The following is a 13,653-nucleotide window of genomic DNA, read 5'->3' as shown; positions in this document are numbered from 1 at the left end:
GACTCATGCCCCGCTACAATTGAGAAAAGACTGTCTTGTTACTTTAAATGATATCAAAAACTTTTAGGTGATATTAATTGGATTAGGCCCTATTTAAAATTAACCAGTGCCGAAATAAAGCCTCTTTTTAACATTTTGTGCGGGGATCCTGGTCCAACTTCTAAAAGACAATTAACTGCTGAGGCTCGGGAAGCCCTAAGCAAAGTAGAAAAAGCCTTATCTGATAGCTATGTAAAAAGAATTGATTTAGCAGCAAACTGGCAATTCCTTTGCCTAGCAACCCCTACTACACCTATGGGAGTTTTATAGAAAAACGGCCTTCTAGAATGGGTCCATCTTCCCGTTCAAGCTAAAAAAGTAGTGGCTTCTTATCCAGGGTTGATAGCTACTTTGATATTAAAAGGGAGAAAGCGGAGTATTGAATTATTTGGTAAAGAGCCATCAGAAATTGCAATTTCATATAATAAGGAACAGCTTGATGCTCTTTTAATGTTTGATGAAAATTGGCAGATTGCTATAGGAAATTATTTTGGTCAAATTTTGCATCATTTACCCTCACATGTCTTGTTAAATTTTATATCTAGTCACCCAGTCATTTTTCATGTTAGATGCAAACAGTTCCCTATTCCAGATGCTCAGATAGCTTTTACTGATGGGTCAGCTAATGGAAAAGCTTCTTATAAGGGTGTAATACAACATCTCTATACTTGTTTTTCGTATTTGGGTCTGCCAAAAGCTTTAAAAGCTGATAATGCTCCTGCTTACACTTCTAAGTCTTTCCAATAATTTTGTATGAAATTTCAAATAAAACATAACAGGCATCCCCTATAATCTACAGGGACAAGCCATAGTAGAAAGAGCACATCAGACAATAAAAATACAAATTCAAAAATTAAAAGAAAGGAAATTTAAGTATAGTTCTCCCCATCAAATCTTGCAACATGCTCTCTTTGTAATAAATAACCTAAATGCTGATTCGTCTGGAACCACTGCAATGCTTCATCACTGGTGTCCGGAGCAACAAAATGTAAAGCCATTGGTAAAGTTGAAGGACCTCCTCTCCGGACAATGGAAAGGTCCTGACCCATTGTTAACTAGCTGTCGAGGATGTGCTTGTATTTTTCCACAGGACGCAGATTCACCAATATGGATCCTGGACAGACTAATTCGCCATGTCGCAGTCCCCCAGACATCCGATTCCCCCATTGCTTCGATCACAAAAGAGGAAGGGCATTCCTCTGCCCTTGCCTCTACCACCACCACTGCACGGGACAGCCGCATGCCAGGAGCCACGGGCGGAGTCAGCCTGGCTGCCAGGGCCCAGTGCACCGCACTCACAGCTGGTGGCCCTGCCAGCGTCTGTCTGCGCTCGCTTGGCTGCTGCTGGGCCCAAGGCTGGTTTAGCGAGGGGGCGAGGGCAGCACCCGAGTGTCCACTGGCACCAGAGCAAGATAAACATCGAGATCCCGGTGGGACTGATGGAGCTGCTGCAGCACAAACTCCAGCAAGTCCACACACTGGTGCCTCAGGACCTCCTCAGTTGCTCCTTCATATGGAACACTATAGATGATCATTCAGGGTAACTGATTTGGAAATCTTGTACTTAAAATTCAAGGATTGATTACAGAATAACCGGAGGAGGAAAAAATAATTCTATTTACTCTATTTTAGCTTGTCTACCCTCTCCTTATGTTTTTCTCTTTGCTAACGATTCTGGAAAACTTAATATATAAATGATTTATACAGGTGGACCCAATGTGGCATCTTGTGAATAATGTATGTTTTCATCTTGCTTAACTCCGCAATATAATGTTTGCTCTTTCGTGGTGTTAAAGCGTCCACCCTATATTATGGTGCCTGTAACTGTAACTACTCATTGGTATGATAATTATGGTCTTGCTGTGTTACAACTACAAGATTTAATGTGAACACGACGATTTGTGGGTTTGCTTATTTTAGGGATATCAGCTTTAATAGCCACAATCACTTCTGTTACTGTGGCAGCAATATCACTGACTCAAAAAGTGCATACTGCTCAATATGTTGATGCCATGTCAAAAAATGTTTCTTTAACACTGGCAACACAAGAAGCTATAGATAGGAAGTTGGAGATAAGGGTAGGCGCCTTAGAAGAGGCAATAATGCATATTGCGAATGAACTGCAAGCCCTAAAAGTAAAAATGGCTCTGTCTTGTCACGCCGACTACCAGTGGATATGTGTTACATTCTTGAAAGTAAATGAAACAGATTAAAAATGGGAAAAAATTAAAAATCATATTTCAGGTGTTTGGAACAGCTCTGACATTGGCCTGGTTTTAGGGAAACTTCGTAATCAGATACAGACCATGGAACACTCTTGATTGGATTTTACTGCCGCTGGAGCACCTAATGACTTTTTCCACACTTTCTCTAACTTCATTTCTGGAAAGAACATTCTGTCTACTATTTTCAGTTATGCTGCTGTGTGTGCTCTAATCCTGCTTCTCATAATCATTCTTCCTTGCATTGTCAGGATCCTTCGGCAGAGCATTCAGAAGCTCTCGACTGAACTGCATCTGGCTGTTTTAAGAAATAAAAAATGGGGAGATGCCGGGAGCCAGCGTGGGGAATCCCGCCCATGGCAAAGGTCATGAGGAAGGAGGCCTGACATACGCAAAGGCGGGATCAGGCCTCAGGGGTCCCTCAGGACATTCTTGAGCATCTACCCCCAAAACCAGAGTCTGCCTACCTTACTGCATTATGCTTTCACCTACACTTCTGACATTACAGAGGGCTACTCCATCACCTCTCTCTGAAAAGGAGCTAACTTAGAGCACCAGTTAATAAATCTCCTGGGTGTAACAAGAGTGTTTCAGTCCACAAGCTCCTCTGATGGCTCTCTAGCCTGCCTGACAGGTTTGTCCAGCCACATATGATTGTTCACAGCCTCCCAACCATGAGAGACACGAGATGACATAAACTTTCTAAATACAGATTCTTTTGAGAAGTTAGAAATTTATTAGCATAGTATTAATGAGTTAGTTAGAAATTATACCTGTGGAGGGTTTCATTGTTGAGCCAATATTTGCTGCTAAGCCTCCATACCCCTTGCCCCTTATACACAATTTTTATATAACTAGCATATAGGAGAAATAAGTATTAACCTTGACATTATTCACGTTAGACCTTAGCCTAAGTAAATTCTTCTCTTGATTATAGCCCACTGCACCTTTGCCCTGTAGGAATTCAACTTTATCTGGTGCCTTCAGAGGGTGGTGCCTGACTGAAGAAAAATCACCTTTGGAGAAAATAAGTTTTCTAGTTGACTAATCATCATCAGAAAGGGTCATAAAATGTTAGCAGGCCTCTTGGCCAGAAGATTATGTAAATCACCTGAGAACTTTGTATATGGGAAGGAATGTAGAAAGAAAGCATGGGGGGGGGGGCGGTCCTAAGATGGCGGAGGAATAGGACGGGAAGACCACATTCTCCCTCACAAATTCCTCAAAAGAACATTTCAACATGGAGCAAACTCCACAAAACAACTTCTTAATGCTGGCAGAGGACATCAGGCAACCAGAAAAGCAGACCATTGTCTTCAAAAACAGATAGGAAAAAACATAAAAGACGCAAAGAGAGACAAAGGAGGTGGGGAGGGAGCTCCGTCCTGGGAAGGGAAGCCTGTCCCTGGAAGGGAATTTTAAGAAGAGAGGTTTCCAAACACCAGGAAACACTCTCCCTACCGAGTCTGTGGCGAGCCTTGGAAACACAGAGGGCAGCATAACAGGAAGGAAAAATAAATAAATAATTAAAACCAACAGATTGCAGGCCCAACAGTGACTCCCCCAGCGGAAAAGCAGCACAGACGCCTGCATCCGCCACTAGCAAGTGGGGGCAGGGCAGGGAAGCGCGGGAGGCGTGGGCTGCAGAAATTTGTAAGAATCGGGCAGAAATGCCCCACGCATAACCAGAACAATCTAACTTGGGCTAGCAAACCAGACTGTGGGATAGCTACCAAGCGAAAAGCTCGAACATAAGACACTGCCAGGACCGTGCCCAGAACAAAGGATGGAACGGAAATAGCAGGCTGCAGACCATCCCCTGCCGGGGACAGGCAGCCAGAGCCCTAAGGGCTGGAAAGGGGCAATTGCAGCCCCAGAGAGACTCTACCTACCAAACTGCAAAGAGGCTTCTTTGCTAAGTCTTCTGGGGGTGTTGGACAGTCACCATCTGCCTCACAAGGGGCACCAGCAGTACACCCAGAAAACTGAGCAGCAGAGACAGAAAAGGCGACAAGCCTCAGCAACCGTGCTCTCCAAACTCCTGAGCTACTCGGACCTGGGAAGAGCACAAAACGCAGTCCCAACCGAATCTGAGCCTCTGAGGGGTACCTGAGCGCCAAACCTGAGTGGCTTAGACCGGGGAGGTGCACGCAGCCTAGGGCCGGCCTCAGACGGTTCCCAGCTGAGCATCGTAGAACTGGAGCAGTTTGTGCGGCGTGAGAAGGGACAGGTCCAGCAGGGATGAGACACTGTGTGCACATGACAATGCTATTTGTTTGCAGCATCCCCCCCTCCCCACAGCACGACTGAACTAGTGAGCCTAAAAAACCAGCAAACAGAAGAAGTTAAACAGAGGGAACTGCCTTGGAAGTGACCCCACACTGCCCTCATCAGAGAAGGGTCAGATATATCTTTACTATTTTTACAATCATTCCTTTTTTTTTCCCCTTTTTTCTTTCTTTTTTTTCTTGCTTTTTTTCCCTAACTTTTTTTAAATTGTTAAGTCTTCTATTTCTCCTCTAATTTTTATTTCTATAACCTACTATTACTTTTCAAAAAAAAAAGACTCAATTTTTTTAAGGCAAACACCATATATAGTCTTTATGTGGTTGTGGTTGGAGTTTTTTTTAGTAATTCTTGTGGCTTTTTTTTCTTTTTTCTTCTTTCCTTCTGCTTCTTTTCTTTAATATTGTATTTTTGAAAATCCAACCTCTACTCTAGATATTTAATCTTTGCTTTTTAGTTTTTGTTGTCAATTTTGTACATTTAAAAACCCAAACTTCACTACCCAGTTTTACCTGAGAGTGAGATTACTGGCTTGACCACTCTCTCCTCCTTTGGACTCTCCTTTTTCTCCACCAGGTGGCTTCTGTCTCTTTCCTCCTCCATCTCTTCTCTATCCAACTCTGTGAATCTCTGTGTGTTCCAGACGGTGGAGAACACCTAAGGAACTGGTTACTGGCAGGATTTGTCTCCCTCCTTTTCATTCCTCTCTCTTATCCTCCTGGCCACCTCTATCTACTTCCTCCCTCTCCTCTTCCCTGTATAACTCCAAAAATACCTCTGAGCGGTCCAGACTATGGAGCGCACATAAGGAAGTGACTACTGGCTAGCTTGCTCTCTCCTCTTTTGATCTCACTGCATCTCATTCCAGTCACCTCTAACTATCCCCTCCCTCTTCTCTTCTCCATGTAACTCAGTGAATCTCTCTGTGTGTCCCTCAATGTGGAGAAACTCTTCATCTTTAACCTAGATGTTTGATCATCGGTGCTGTATAGATGGAGAAATCTAGAGGCTACTGTAAAAATAAAACTGAAAACCAGAAGCAGGAAGCTTAAGTCCAAAGCCTGAGAACATCAGACAACTCCTGAATTCAGGAAACATTAAAAAATAGGAGCTCATCAAACGCCTCCATACCTACACTGAAACCAAGCACCACCCAAGAGCCAACAAGTTCCAGAGTAAGACATACCATGCAAATTCTCCAGCAACACAGGAACACAGCCCTGAGTTTCAATATACAGGCAGCTCAAAGCTACTCCATAACCTTTGACGTCTCATAACCCATTACTGGTCACTCCACTGTACTCCAGAGGGAAGAAACCCAGCTCCACCCACCAGAACTCCAACACAAGCCTCCCTAACCAGGAAACCTTGACAAGCCACTGATACAATCCCACCCACAGTGAGGAAGCTCCATAATAAAGAGAACTCCACAAATTACCAGAATATTAAAAGGCCACCCCAAACGCAGCAATATAACCAAGATGAAGAGACAGAGGAATACTCAGCAGGTTAAGGAACAGGAGAAATGCCTACCAAACCAAACAAAAGAAGAAGAGATAGGTGATCTACCTGAGAAAGAATTCCGAATATTGACAGTGAAAATGATCCAAAATCTTGAAATCAAAATGGAATCACAGATAAATAGCCTGGAGACAAGGATTGAGAAGATGCAAGAAAGGTTTAACAAGGACCTAGAAGAAATAAAAAAGAGTCAAAATATAATGAATAACGCAATAAATGAGATCAGAAACACTCTGGAGGCAACAAATAGTAGAATAACGGAGGCAGAAGATAGGATTAGTGAAATAGAAGATAGAATGGTAGAAATAAATGAATCAGAGAGGAAAAAAGAAAAACAAATTAAAAGAAATGAGGACAATCTCAGAGACTTCCAGGACAACATGAAACGCTCCAACATTCGAATTATAGGAGTCCCAGAAGAAGAAGACAAAAAGAAAGACCATGAGAAAATACTTGAGGAGATAATAGTTGAAAACTTCCCTAAAATGGGGAAGGAAATAATCACCCAAGTCCAAGAAACACAGAGAGTTCCAAATAGGATAAACCCAAGGCGAAACACCCCAAGACACATATTAATCAAATTAACAAAGATCAAACACAAAGAACAAATATTAAAAGCAGCAAGGGAAAAACAACAAAGAACACACAAGGGGATTCCCATAAGGATAACAGCTGATCTTTCAATAGAAACTCTTCAGGCCAGGAGGGAATGGCAAGACATACTTAAAGTGATGAAAGACAATAACCTACAGCCCAGATTACTGTACCCAGCAAGGATCTCATTCAAATACGAAGGAGAAATCAAAAGCTTTACAGACAAGCAAAAGCTGAGAGAATCCAGCACCACCAAACCAGCTCTCCAACAAATTCTAAAGGATATTCTCTAGACAGGAAACACGAAAAGGGTGTATAAACCTGAACCCAAAACAATAAAGTAAATGGTAACGGGATCATACTTATCAATAATTACCTTAACGTAAATGGGTTGAACGCCCCAACTAAAAGGCAAAGACTGGCCGAATGGATACAAAAACAAGACCCCTCTATATGCTGCTTACAAGAGACCCACCTCAAAACAAGGGACACATATAGACTGAAAGTGAAGGGCTGGAAAAAGATATACCACGCAAATAGAGACCAAAAGAAAGCAGGAGTGGCAATACTCATATCCGATAAAATAGACTTTAAAACAAAGGCTGTGAAAAGAGACAAAGAAGGCCACTACATAATGATCAAAGGATCAATCCAAGAAGAAGATATAACAATTATAAATATATATGCACCCAATATAGGAGCACCGCAATATGTAAGACAAATGCTAACAAGTATGAAAGGGGAAATCAACAATAACACAATAATAGTGGGAGACTTTAATACCCCACTCACACCTATGGACAGATCAACTAAACAGAAAATTAACAAAGAAACGCAAACTTTAAATGATACATTAGATCAGTTAGACCTAATTGATATCTATAGGACATTTCACCCCAAAACAATGAATTTCACCTTTTTTTCAAGTGCTCATGGAATCTTCTCCAGGATAGATCACATCCTGGGCCATAAATCTAAACTTGATAAATTCAAAAAAATCGAAATCATTCCAAGCATCTTTTCTGACCATAATGCATTAAGATTAGATCTCAATTACAGGAGAAAAACTACTAAAAATTCCAACATATGGAGGTTGAACAACACACTTCTGAATAACCAACAAATCACAGAAGAAATCAAAAAAGAAATCAAAATATGCATAGAAACTAATGAAAATGAAAACACAACAACCCAAAACCTGTGGGACACTATAAAAGCAGTGCTAAGAGGAAAGTTCATAGCAATACAGGCATACCGCAAGAAACAAGAAAAAAGTCAAATAAATAACCTAACTCTACAACTACAGCAACTAGAAAAGGAAGAACTGGAGAACCCCAGAGTTGGTAGAAGGAAAGAAATCTTAAAAATTAGGGCAGAAATAAATGATAAAGAAACAAAAGAGACCATAGCAAAAATCAACAAAGCCAAAAGCTGGTTCTTTGAAAGGATAAATAAAATTGACAAACCACTAGCCAGACTCATCAAGAAGCAAAGAGAGAAAAATCAAATCAATAAAATTAGAAATGAAAATGGAGAGATCACAACAGACAACACAGAAATCCAAAGGATCATAAGAGACTACTATCAGCAGTTGTATGCCAATAAAATGGACAATGTGGAAGAAATGGACAAATTCTTAGAAAAGTACAATTTCCCAAAACTGAACCAGGAAGAAATAGAAAATCTTAACAGACCCATCACAAGCACGGAAATTGAAACTGTAATCAGAAGTCTTCCAGCAAACAAAAGCCCAGGTCCAGACGGCTTCACAGCTGAATTCTACCAAAAATTTCGAGAAGAGCTAACACCTATCCTACTAAAACGCTTCCAGAAAATTGCAGAGGAAGGTAAACTTCCAAACTCATTCTATGAGGCCACCATCACCCTAATACCAAAACCTGACAAAGATGTCACAAAAAAAGAAAACTACAGGCCAATATCACTGATGAACATAGATGCAAAAATCCTCAACAAAATTCTAGCAATCAGAATCCAACAACACATTAAAAGGATCATACACCATGACCAAGTGGGCTTTATCCCAGGGATGCAAGGATTCTTCAATATCCACAAATCAATCAATGTAATTCACCACATTAACAAATTGAAAAATAAAAGCCATATGATTATCTCAGTAGATGCAGAGAAGGCCTTTGACAAAATTCAACATCCATTTATGATAAAAACTCTCCAGAAAGCAGGAATAGAAGGAACATAGCTCAACATAATAAAAGCTATATATGACAAACCCACAGCAAACATTATCCTCAATGGTGAAAAATTGAAAGCATTTCCCCTAAAGTCAGGAACAAGACAAGGGTGTCCACTTTCACCGCTACTATTCAACATAGTTCTGGAAGTTTTGGCCACAGCAATCAGAGCAGAAAAAGAAATCAAAGGAATCCAAATTGGAAAAGAAGAAGTAAAACTCTCACTGTTTGCAGACGACATGATCCTCTACATGGAAAACCCTAAAGACTCCACCAGAAAATTACTAGAGCTCATCAATGAATATAGTAAAGTTGCAGGATATAAAATCAACACACAGAAATCCCTTGCATTCCTATACACTAATAATGAGAAAGTAGACAAAGAAATTAAGGAAACAATTCCATTCACCATTTCAACGAAAAGAATAAAATACTTAGGAATATATCTACCCAAAGAAACAAAAGACCTATATATAGAAAACTATAAAACACTGATGAAAGAAATCAAAGAGGACACTAATAGATGGAGAAATATACCATGTTCATGGATCGGAAGAATCAATATAGTGAAAATGAGTATACTACCCAAAGCAATTTACAAATTCAATGCAATCCCTATCAAGCTACCAGCCATATTTTTCACAGAACTAGAACAAATAATTGCAAGATTTGTATGGAAATACAAAAAACCTTGAATTGCCAAAGCAATCTTGAGAAAGAAGAATGGAACTGGAGGAATCAACTTGCCTGACTTCAGGCTGTACTACAAAGCCACAGTCATCAAAACAGTATGGTACTGGCACAAAGACAGACATATAGATCAATGGAACAAAATAGAAAGCCCAGAGATAAATCCACACACATATGGACACCTTATCTTGGACAAAGGAGGCAAGAATATACAATGGAGTAAAGACAATCTCTTTAACAAGTGGTGCTGGGAAAACTGGTCAACCACTTGTAAAAGAATGAAACTAGATCACTTTCTAACACCGCACACAAAAATAAACTCAAAATGGATTAAAGATCTAAATGTAAGACCAGAAACTATAAAACTCCTAGAGGAGAACATAGGCAAAACACTCTCAGACATAAATCACAGCAGGATCCTCTATGATCCACCTCCCAGAATTCTGGAAATAAAAGCAAAAATAAACAAATGGGATCTAATTAAAATTAAAAGCTTCTGCACAACAAAGGAAACTATAAGCAAGGTGAAAAGACAGCCTTCTGAATGGGAGAAAATAATAGCAAATGAAGCAACTGACAAACAACTAATCTCAAAAATATACAAGCAACTTATGCAGCTCAATTCCAGAAAAATAAATGACCCAATCAAAAAATGGGCCAAAGAACTAAATAGACATTTCTCCAAAGAAGACATACGGATGGCTAACAAACACATGAAAAGATGCTCAACATCACTCATTATCAGAGAAATGCAAATCAAAACCACAATGAGGTACCACTTCACACCAGTCAGAATGGCTGCGATCCAAAAATCTGCAAGCAATAAATGCTGGAGAGGGTGTGGAGAAAAGGGAACCCTCCTACACTGTTGGTGGGAATGCAAACTAGTACAGCCACTATGGAGAACAGTGTGGAGATTCCTTTAAAAATTGCAAATAGAACTACCTTATGATCCAGCAATCCCACTGCTGGGCATACACACCGAGGAAACCAGAATTGAAAGAGACACATGTACCCCAATGTTCATCACAGCACTGTTTATAATAGCCAGGACATGGAAACAACCTAGATGTCCATCAGCAGATGAATGGATAAGAAAGCTTTGGTACATGTACACAATGGAGTATTACTCAGCCGTTAAAAAGAATTCATTTGAATCAGTTCTGATGAGATGGATGAAACTGGAGCCGATTATACAGAGTGAAGTAAGCCAGAAAGAAAAGCACCAATACAGTATACTAACACATATATATGGAATTTAGAAAGATGGCAATGATGACCCTGTATGCAAGACAGGAAAAAAGACACAGCTGTGTATAACGGACTTTTGGACTCAGAGGGAGAGGGAGAGGGTGGGATGATTTTGGAGAATGGCATTCTATCATGTATACTATCATGAAAGAATTGAATCACCAGTCTATGTCTGACGCAGGATACAGCATGCTTGGGGTTGGTGCATGGGGATGACCCACTGAGATGTTATGGGGAGGGAGGTGGGAGGGGGGTTCATGTTTGGGAACACATGTAAGAATTAAAGATTTTAAAATTTAAATAAATAAATAAATAAAATAAAATAAATTTAAAAAAAGGGGGGAGATGCCGGGAGCCAGCATGGGAGATCCCACCCATGAGAAGGTCATGTGGAAGAGACCAGGCAAGCAAGGCGGATCAGGACTCGAGGGACCCCTTGGACCTGCTCGAGCATCTATGCCAAAACCAGAATCTGTCTGTCTTACTATTTTGTGCCTTTCACCAACTCTTCTGACATTAACTGGAGGCTATCCCCAACCATCATTCTCGGAGAAAATCAATTTAGGGCTCTAGCTAATAAGTCTCCTGGACATGAAAGGAATCTTTCAATTCAACCCCCCTCTGTTGGCATTCTAGCTTGTCTGACAGGTTTATCCAGACTCTTTCAGCTACACATGTGATTATTCACAGCCTCCCAACTGTGAGAAGCACAGGAATCCTAAAACATTCTAAAAATATAGAGCCTTTCAAAGAGTTAAAAGCTATTAGAGTAGTGCTGGTTTAGGATTTCATTGTTGAGGCAATGCTTGCAGCTAAGTTCTCATGTCTCTTCTCCACTGTGCACCTGGGAGTGCAATAGTTAATGTAGTTGAAATTTAAGAAAACCAAGCAATAACCTTGGAATAAACCATATCAGACCTTTGAACAATTGTTTCTTTGTTGTAACTCACTGCACCTTTTCTCCATGAGAAATGTAATTGTTTAATACTTTTAGAGGCTGACAAAGATTAAAAATATAAAGAAAAAACATTTCAAGGAAAAATGAGGTTTCGGTTGAGCAGCCTTTTATCAAAAGAGGGTCATAAAATGTTGACAGGCCTCCAAGGCCAGAAGATAATGTACACAACATTGTTTATGGGAAAGGTATGCAGAAAAAAATCCTGGTTTCGATAAAGACAAAACAGATGTAATGTTTGGGCTGACTCTGTATGACTTTGCATCATTCATTTCCCTCAATGTAAAGTCAAGGTATAAAAGTTCCTTATGAAAATAAGTTATGGGCCTCACTCACTGAAGCTTGGTCGCCCCATGTCTTTCTTTCTTTCTTTCTTTCTTTATCCTCTTACTCTCTTTTTCAGGCTGTTCGCTTGGAGCACAGCGGCTCTCTGCATTCACTTTCCGGCCTGGGCTGCTAAGGCCTGAATGGGAAGGCGCTCTGCATCTTCATTTCCACGGGAGACCAGGGGGGCGCCTGTGGCCTACATGAACAGAGTAAGTACCTTGTCTTGGGGTTTTTAACTTCCAGTGTAAACAGAGGAATATCAGCCTCTTTCTCTCCTCCATTTACTTATCTGCCACATTCTTTCTTTATCTTTCTCTACATTTCTTTGCCGATGCATTATCTCTTGAGGGTAACCCTGGATCCCGTGGGGGCTGGACCCCAGCACATAGGAACCCCGAGATCCGTGTCAGCATTGGAGAGGAACCCTGAGATTCCTAGATGAAAACCTAGGCCCCTGCACTGACGGGAGAGGAATCCAGGGAGGCCCCTTGCAACTTGCATGGAGACTTGACATTCCTGAGGCAAAACGAGCGGGTCCCTGAGGTCGCCATCATAATTCAAGAGGAAACACAAGTTTCCTGTTGCAACTCGAGAAAAACCAGGAGATTCTCCCCTCCACATGAGCTGAGGACCTTTTCCGCTGCAGTATCTAGAGACAAATCCCACCGTCTCTCTTGAGCCTCGAAAGAGTCCATGACACCCTTGATGCAACTCAAGAAGTTCCCCGACATACCCGTCTCGACTCGAGAGGAGCACCGAGGGTCCCACCACAACTCAAGAAGAGCCCTGTTTTTCCCTCCTTATCTCGACATGACGGTCCATTTCTCTGCTTCTATCCTGGTGTTCCCATCGCAACTCAAGAGGAGGCGGTCTCAACTTGACACTCGAGAGGAACTCCAGGGATTGTGCCACAATTCCAAAAGACTCTGATGTCCCAATCCACTCCAGATAATCCTGATTCCCGTGCACTGATTTGACTGTCACCCGAGTATCAACTCCAAACACGAAGGCGGGTGTGACAGCCCTGTGGCACCTCGAGAGAAAGCCACCTACCCCTATGTCAAGTCGACAGAAAGCCTGACACTACTTTCACAGTTCGAGAGGAAAGCCGTCCTCATTGTAACTCAAGAAAAACCCCAAGTTTGCTACTGCAACCCTGAGAAAAGACCTCCAGGCAGCGCTTGGCACCCAGGCCTGGAAGCTGCCTGCACAGCATGCGGGGAAGCACAGCTTCTTGGGGGAAGAAGAGGCAGCCCACCGGCATGTGTTTGCAAGCCTTTCTTTGGAAGTACCGTGTGCCCTTCCACAATGGGAGAGCTCCAGCTCTGCTCAGAGGCCTGATATTGCAGAGTCACAGCTGAGACGCTGCTCTGCCCTTGGCGAGCCTAGCCAAGACTTTCTTTGCTTCGAGCGTTATTGCCCAGGAAGGAGCAGGATGCGGGAGTGTGGGAGATGTACCTGGTGCCTTCCTGGCCTCAGCTCCGCTCCTGCGTTTCCTTTCGACCTAGGCCCCAGGCCTACTTGGGGAGGGGTTAGGGTCTGGTGGTTTCCACACTGC

At 41.7% G+C, this 13,653-nt stretch overlaps 1 pseudogene; it reads left to right on the top strand.

Annotated features, from left to right (window-relative positions):
- The first annotated feature begins 1,172 nt into the window (after window positions 1-1,172).
- Window positions 1,173-13,436, top strand: LOC138071971 (endogenous retrovirus group K member 7 Env polyprotein-like; annotated as a pseudogene).
- The last annotated feature ends 217 nt before the right edge of the window (window positions 13,437-13,653 follow it).

This window comes from Capricornis sumatraensis, chromosome X (genome assembly GCF_032405125.1).
Source record: "Capricornis sumatraensis isolate serow.1 chromosome X, serow.2, whole genome shotgun sequence".
NCBI lineage: Eukaryota > Metazoa > Chordata > Mammalia > Artiodactyla > Bovidae > Capricornis > Capricornis sumatraensis.
Note: the sequence above shows the minus strand (reverse complement) of the source record. Positions and strands in the feature narration are given on the sequence as shown.